Below are 8,836 nucleotides of genomic sequence, written 5' to 3' on the forward strand. Positions count from 1 at the left end.
GATATCAGATGCTGCCAGTTCTGCTTATATCTTACAGGGACAACAGTAATTGGGGTACATGAGAAAAACTGCCCAATCAATTGCTGCTTGAAGGAAATTAGCAGCACCCAGTAGAATCCAAGTTGACTTACTGTCATCTATGTCTATAATTACCCTTAGACATCTAACCCTTTAAATTCCCCAAGTATTATTTACTTAGTTTGATGTAACAGGTCAGGTGATAAGTTATGTGGTTTACAATTAGAGTTTAATGATTAGAGATCCCATATATATATCTGCAGATGCAAAAGGAGTTCCTGTAGTTGTTTTCACATAATTCTTTCACATAGCCTCACTTGCATGGAAGTCATTTCTTTAAAACTCTGCAGACTACCATGCATCCAGAACCATGGAAGTCATTGGAAAGGTTTTAATGGCTCTGCTCACAATTCCCAACGAAAGGAAAATCTTCTGTACTGGAGAGCTTGTTCCTTTTGTTGTGCATCAACACCTCTGTTTGCAATTATATACCAACACTAACATTGTAGTGTCACTCATCTGTGACATTTCACAAGAGTTTACTAAGCCCATTCTTCCAACTACTGTACTGTGGAACCTTTGTCACACCGGCCTGGGCAGTTTGGACACAAGTACCACATGCTCAGGTTTCCTGCATATAATTTTTTTCTGATCAAATTAGTAGTAAAGGCTCATATGTCTTACTCTGATCACATTTGTATAAACCATCTGCAAAAAAAAAAAAAAAAAAAAAAATGCTTTCTTTAGCAAATGTTCAGAAATGCTTAAAAATAGTTTCTGCACCATAGCCCCACAGTTCCTTTAAACTCCTTCCTTGAATTTCTGGGAAGCATACACTCAGCATTTCACAAAAAGTCCCCCAGGTCCTCCTACTCAACACTACATGTTCATTAATTCCACTGCCTATGCGGCAACTGCACATGCATGCTCCATTTATTCCTCCCTGGACGTGTTCCCCTTCTCTTTAGTTATGGATAGAGTGGAGAGGAATTAGTACCCCCGTCAGGTTTTTATCGCTATCTGAGCCACCGTTTGAGAGATTTTCCCTCTCAATTTGTCATGTTTAAAGTTATGATCAAAAGTGAAAGTAAAAGTAGATCCTAAATTTTAAGTAGTCATCAGAACAGTAATATAAGATTAATTTTCCAATGGGAACACTAGTTCTGGTTACCGTGGTGACAATCAGGGATTCCCTCACTTTGGAGGGATTTCCTCTCAGTTCCTGTTTTGGCTATAGGATAGGAAGTGAAGGGAAATCTCACCAATGGGACTCAATTGAAGAAAAAAAAACTGACAAGAGTTCTAACCCTCCCTTACTTTATTCATAATGAAAAGTTTTGCCTTTAGTTATACTTTAAAGTCGTTTTTTAATCTTTCCATCTATTAAATCTTCTGCCCATGTTGTTTTAACTTTGGATAGTAAAACTTTTTTTTCTGCCAGTAAATACCTTATACAGCCCACTTCCTGTTTCTTATCTGGTAATAAGCCTAGGCTTATGACATCATGCACAGCTCTCTCTCTCTCTCTCACTTTTGTGAGAGTTTGCCAGGAAGTGAGGGGGATGAGTCATAAGAGGGCCAATGAGGGCTGCAGAGCTGGAGGTGTGCCTCTGTGGGTCTGTGTAAATCCAGGAAGTGAACAGGCAGCAGCTTCACCTGCCCACAGTTAAAATGGATGCAGCCAGACTCGGTGGAGGGAGATTTCTGCAGCATATTTGACAAGTACAGAATAATAGTGTATATATAAAATAATATGCAAAGTGGTTGGAGGGAAGCTTCAGAATGGCAAAGATGTTTTTATTACAAATGATGTGAGCAGACTGCAGTTCCTCTTTAAGATCACTTCAAATAATAGCCAATATGGTGATAAATGTTCCTGTCTCATGTCGTTTATTGAGGACTGTTTATTCTGGCTTCCTGTTGGTTTTCTTTAAATCAGATGTATTGATTTTCTTGGATTTTCAATAGCAGAGCTGTATCTTTCTGGAAAAAAAAAAGCAAAACAGTTCTTCAAGGTCCTCTGCTGACCTCAATTCTACCCTTAAATGATTGGTTGATGATCAGTGGGGGTCCAAGAATGGAGAGTCACTCAGCAATTCAGCAAATATTTCCTTAAATAATGTTTTTGCAATTTCATTTTCAAAGTGTAATGCCCTGTAAATGAGTTCTGTGTTGCTTTCTGATGAATTAGAGCTGATTTCAACTATTACTTCTTGTTATTATGTACTATACATCTGATCAATTAGTACATTGACTCATAATTTTCAGAGCATTCAGGAAGCATACAAAGGCATGTATTAAAGATGAATTCCAAGTAAAGCATTTTGTACATGTAGCAATTACTCTCGGTGGAGCTGCTGGTTTAAAGCGGGCTGTTACCGTCACCTTCGTTACCTCAATTTCACCAGAACCGGGTCTAGGGTCCTGTTGAATTTAATACCAGACAATGTAGGCACTGGACACTTGAGTATCTTTTCCAATGCTTTAATAAACATAACTGAAGGAAGTAGCAGGAAAGAGGTAGAAGAAGAGTTGCAGGGAAGTTCAAATACCTTTTCTTAGTGTAGTATTAGAAATTGGAATCTTGTAGATGAATGTACTTTCCTCTTGGAGTTGAATCTTTGCCCGCCTGGATAGGTTTCTCTCACTAACCTAGCAGCCAGTACGCAGCATGAACAAAAGTCTCTGCCACAGACTTGAATGGAATAGAAACCCGTATGATCCTCTGCCACAGGATGTAATGGTTTACGATGGATAGCAAACACAGCACTAGAACCTTTAAGCCGGCCCGGCAGTACTATGCGGTAGGATAACTTTAGGATACGTCTTCCAACTGAGTCACCAGGCCCATCTCCAGACCAGCACTCTGCATGATCCTTCCATGACGGGTCCTCCCCTGGGATCTTCTCAGTTGTCCAGCTTCTTCCCGTAGGACAGACAGCACAGGACCATTCCCCTGCCGCTGTAGTAGGCCCCAGACAGGCTTCTGGGCCCACCCACACACCGCAGCAGCGTGGGCCTACTGGTCGGAGGAACACGCGGTAGTACTCCTAACACATACCTGTCTTCCAGGAGGGCCAGCAGGTGGAAGCGAAAAACATGGCGTCTGTTCCATAAATACCCTCTCCCAGAATGCAACTCGGAGGACCACCTCCACCGAGTTATCTCCGGGACAGAGGAGCACTCATACACTTCAACGTGTTGCCTTTCCAACACCGACCCATGGTGATAACGACACCCACAGGCACAGTGTGAAACTACATGCAACTCAGCCAAGCTGGAACAGAGGCAAATCTGACTATGTATGAATGGATAACCCACAATAAGCAGTAGATTGAAAATCTACCAGCGCTACATACATAATGTGGACTAATTTAACTACAGTATATATATACCATACCTGTGGGGTCCCCCTAGAAGCTGGAAATCACCGTAGTATACACTGCTATTGGAGTGTGGAGTGGACAGGAGAATACTTCCTATCTACTCGTTCCTCCACAGGAGCCTAGAAGGTCATTTCATGCAGATGTAAGTGGCCACTATTTTTGTTGATTTTAGCAAAAAGTTAATCAGATTATGGCAAGACCTTAGTTTATGTGAAAAAAAATAGTATAGCATTTATACTGCTGATTTAATAGGTGTGCTAGGCTCATTGCAATATTACTTTTCACATAAAGGTGCAGTTGTCCTTTAAGAATCATGCAGACATATTAAATTATAACTAAAGGCAAAAGGATTAGAACACCTGTCAGGTTTGTTGTTGTCTGAGATTCACCCTCTCTATTTGTCCCGTTTTAGTTACAATTGAGAGTGAAAGTGAAAGAAAATCTCAACACCCAGAATTCCTTTACTTTGTTGGGATTTCCTCTCACTTCCTGTTTTGGCTATGGGACAGGAAATGAAGGGAAATCTCCCCAATGTGACACAGGTGGCAAAAAAGACTGACAGGGGTTATAATCCTCCCTAACACTATCCAAAATTAATAAAAATTAGCCTTAGTTCTACTTTAACCTGCTCAGATCCGGGCCATTGCCAAATGACGGCAACAGCGCGGATCTGAAAAACCGGGACGACGTCCATTGACGTCGTCCCCTTTCCTCATTCCCAGCGCGCTCTCGTGAGCGCGCCTCGGGGAAAATCTGTGTTGGCCGTGTCCCTTGGACACAGCCAATCACAGATCGCTGTAAACGGCCAATCACAGCGGCCGTTTACAGCGCGATCGCCGCCTCCAATGAGAGATGATCTAAAAGGTAAACAATTGAGATCATCTCTCATTGCCGGCTCTCTCTCTCCTCACACAGAGACAGCGTGTGAGGAGAGAGAGATTCTGTGAGTAGTAAAACAGCAAAGTGTGCCCAAAAAGTGCCCAACAGTGCCCACAGTGACACCAATATAGTGCCATCTGTGCCCACCTGTGCACATCAGTGCCCACTTGTGCCATCAGTGCATCATCAGTGCCCATCTGTGCCCATCTGTGCCCATCTGTGCCCGTCTGTGCCCATCAGTGCCCATCAGTGCCTGTCTGTGCCCATCAGTGCCCGTCTGTGCCCATCAGTGCCCGTCTGTGCCCATCAGTGCCCGTCTGTGCCGTGCGCATCTGTGCAATCAGTGCGCATCTGTGCCAACTCATCAGTGCCCATCTGTGCCATCTCCTCAGTGCCCATCTGTGCCATCTCCTCAGTGCCCATCTGTGCCACCTCATCAGTGCCCATCTGTACCAATCAGTGCCCATCTGTCGCTTCAGTGCACATCTGTGCTGCCTTATCAGTGCCCATCTGTGCTGCCTTATCAGTGCCCATCTGTGCCGCTTCATCAGTGCCCATCTGTGCCGCTTCATCAGTGCCCATCTGTGCCACCTCACCTGTGCCACATCAGTGCATATCTGTGCCCACCTGTGCCGCCTCATTAGTGTAAATCTGTGCACATCTGTGCTGCTTCCTCAGTGCTCATCTGCTGCCTCAGTGCCCATTTGTGCCGCCTCATCAGTGCCCATCAGTGCCCATCTGTGCCGCCTCATCAGTGCCTATCTGTGCGATCAGTGCCCACCTGTGCCGCCTCATCAGTGCACATCTGTGCCATCAATTAGTGCCACCTCATCAGTGCAGGCTTAGCACACAGCTGTGCAATCTCATAAACCACCAGCAGCCATGTCCAAAAAAAAGCTTTTCCGCCGAGGAGGCATACCAAATTCTTTCTACGGCCGACGAGAGCAACGCGGAGCTCTCTTTTTCAGATTCCCTCTCCAATTCGGATTCTGACGTAAATTACGAGCCAGTCCTCAGTAGTGAAACACTTACAGATTCGGAGGAAGAAACTCGGCCCGCCAAACGAAGGCGTTCTAGTGAGGAGGCAGTGGCATCTGCCAGCACCGCAGTGGCATCCGCCAGCATCGCAGTGGCATCCACTAGCACTGCAGTGCCATCCACTAGCACCGCAGTGCCTCGGCAAGAAAGGCCAAGTACCAGTGGGGTGTCACCCCAGCCCCAAAGGGTTAGGTCCCATGCCAGCCTTCCCTTTGCACTTCAGAACCCCTTGTGGCTTCCTCCCAATTCAGGAGAAGCTAGCGTTCCCCCTTTCACAGCCCAGCCAGGAGTCCAGGTGGATACAGGGAATTTCACCCCAATTAATTTTTTTAATTTAATTTTTACGGAGGACATGTTGGCGTCAATTGTGGCCCAGTCCAACCTGTATGCACAGCAATTTATTTTGCAAAATCCCACATCATATTATGCCCGTCCCTATGAGTGGAGAGACCTGACAGTGGAGGAGTTCAAGGTTTTTTTGGGCCTCACATTGAATATGGGGCTCACTCAAAAAAACGAATTCCGTTCCTATTGGTCAACCCACCCCCTCCACCACATGCCGCTCTTCTCCGCGGTAATGCCCAGAACCAGGTATCTGATGATAATGAGGTTCCTACATTTCAGCGACAATACCCAGTGCCCTCCCCGAACTGATCCAAATTTTGACAGGCTTTACAAAATTCGCCCAATATTAAATTATTTTTCCGAAGTATTCCCCCAGCTGTTCACCCCGGACCAACAAATATGTGTAGATGAGTCCCTTGTGAAATTTAGCGGCAGGCTTAAAATTAAGCAATATATCCCCAGCAAAAGGGCCCGCTATGGGGTGAAGGTGTACAAACTATGTGACCGAGCCACAGGGTACACATATTCCTTCAGGGTGTACGAAGGGAAGGACACCCAGCTGCAGCCTCCTAATTGCCCGGACTACTTGGGAACCAGCGGGAAAGTTGTTTGGGACCTCATATACCCCCTACTCGACAAAGGATACCACCTGTATGTAGATAACTTCTACACTTCTCTGCCCCTGTTCCACAACCTTCATCGGAAGAAGACGCCAGCATGTGGCACAGTGAAAAAAAATCGGAAGGGCTTTCCTCAAAGTCTTGTTAATAAGAAGTTGAGAAAAGGAGAAACGGCATGTCTGCGTAACAAAGAGATTCTGGCAGTGAAGTGGAGGGACAGAAGGGATGTGTATATGTTGTCTTCCATCCACAACAACACCTATGTGGAAATCCCCAGAAGGAATGGCCCCATCCAGAAACCCACATGCATCCATCAATACAATTTGTTTATGGGGGGAGTCGACTTTAACGATCAAATGTTGGAACCATATCTTGCCTCAAGAAGGACATACCACTGGTACAAAAAAGTAGCGATTTATTTTTTTCAATTGGCCATATACAACTCCTATATCATTTACCGCAAATCCACCCAAAACCCCCAACGCTTCCTTGGCTACCTGGAGGAAATTTACACTGCCCTTATATTCCCGAACGGCCCACCAGTAAACATCCGATCAGATGTTGTTAGTCGACTCTCCAAGCGCCACTTTCCAGATAAACTCCCTCCCAGACCAACAGGCCAAAGACGCCAAAAAAGATGTAAGGTGTGTACCAGAGCAGGAGTCAGAAGAGACACATCTTATTATTGTGCAGAATGTCCTTCCGAACCAGGCCTCTGTATAGGTGAATGCTTCCGCCGTTACCATACTTCACTAAATTATTAGTGAAGTATGGTAACCGTAATCCTCAGTTCCTGCCTTCACACCCCTTATGCCACTGCCTGCTCTGTAACTGACCCTGGCTTGTTATTTGACCACGCTTCTGCCTGCCGATTTTGTACATACCGCTGCCTCATCTGGAACTGACCCTGGACTGTTTTTTCGACCATGCTTCTGCCTAACGATTCTGTACATACCTCTGCCTGATATGGAACTGACCCTGGACTGTTATTCGACCATGCTTCTGCCTAACGATTCTGTACATACCTTTGCCTGATCTGGAACTGACCTTGGACTGTTTGACCATGCCTCTTGCCTGCCTCTTGGACTGATCTTGTACCCTGCAACTGGACTAGTGGGATTCAACACAGGGGTCTCACATATGTGAGGGGCTCCAGAATAGTTTTTCTGGATGAAGAAAACAATTTTCTTTGTTTTCTCATTCCTAGATTAGGGTCTGGAGACTCGGAGGCTTCAAAGAGATTTGGGTGGGAGAAGCCTCTACCCCTGTCCCCATTCTGTCCTGAACGAGGCCCTACTTCTGCCTGCTGCCTGTAGGAGTTACTGCTGTCATGCCTCTGTTTGTCGCACTGACCACAGCACATGGACCTTGTTTCTGCCTACTACCAAGACCAATATTTTGGCACTGCTGACAATCTCTGCCTGCACTGACCCTGCACTGCACTGACCTATGGACAGTATCCCTGCCTGCTGCCTGTACTGACTATGGACAGTATTTCTGCCTGCTGCCTGAAAAATTGTGTTCGCTGTTGCTGACCAAGTCCCTGCCTGCTGCCTGGACCAGTGCTATCCTCCTGGGGACAACTATACTACTAAAACCACAGGTAATCTTTTGTTTCTCTTTGCTCAGCATAATGTATTTTGGGGTGTAATTCTTGGTATATGCATGCTATGTGTCCCTGGAACACCTGATGGTGTTCCTTGCATGTTGGATCTCTGTATGTGGCCAGGCTGTGTAAAGGTCTCACACATGTGGTATTGCCATACTCAGAAGGAGTGCCACAATGTATTTTGGGGTGTCATTTTTGCTATGTAAATGCTATGTGTTGGAAATATCCTATAAACGGACAACTTTGTGTAAAAAAAATGGGTTTTCATTTTTTTTCCACATATTCCAAAAACTTCTGGAAAAAAATGAACCATTCAAAAGACTCATTATGCCTCATAGATTATATGTTGGGGTGTTAGCTTTCCAAAATGGGGTCATTTTGTGGGCGTTTCCATTGTCCTGGTGCTCCAGGGCCTTCAAAAGTGTAATAGGTGGGTGAGAAATGAGATGTGTAATTTATGCTCCTAGAACACCTGAAGGTGCTACTTCAATGTTAGGCCTCTGTATGTGGTCAGGCTGTGTAAAAGTCTCACACATGTGGTATCGTTTTACTCAGGAGGAGTAGCAGAATGTATTTCGGGGTGTTATTTTTGCTATGTAAATGCTATGTGTTGGAAATATCTTATAAACGGACAACTTTGTGTAAAATAAAAAGCGTTTTCATTTTTTTCCACATTTTCCAAAAACTTCTGGAAAAAAATGAACCGTTCAAAAGACTCATTATGCCTCATAGATTATACGTTGGGGTGTTAGCTTTCCAAAATGGGGTCATTTTGTGGGCGTTTACATTGTCCTGGTGCTCCAGGACCTTCAAAAGTGTAATAGGTGGGTGAGAATCGAGATGTGTAATTTATGCTCCTAGAACACCTGAAGGTGCTACTTCAATGTTAGGCCTCTGTATGTGGTCAGGCTGTGTAAAAGTCTCACACATGTGGTATCGTT

Source organism: Aquarana catesbeiana, linkage group LG02 (assembly GCF_042186555.1).
Source record: "Aquarana catesbeiana isolate 2022-GZ linkage group LG02, ASM4218655v1, whole genome shotgun sequence".
Classification (NCBI taxonomy): Eukaryota; Metazoa; Chordata; class Amphibia; order Anura; family Ranidae; genus Aquarana; species Aquarana catesbeiana.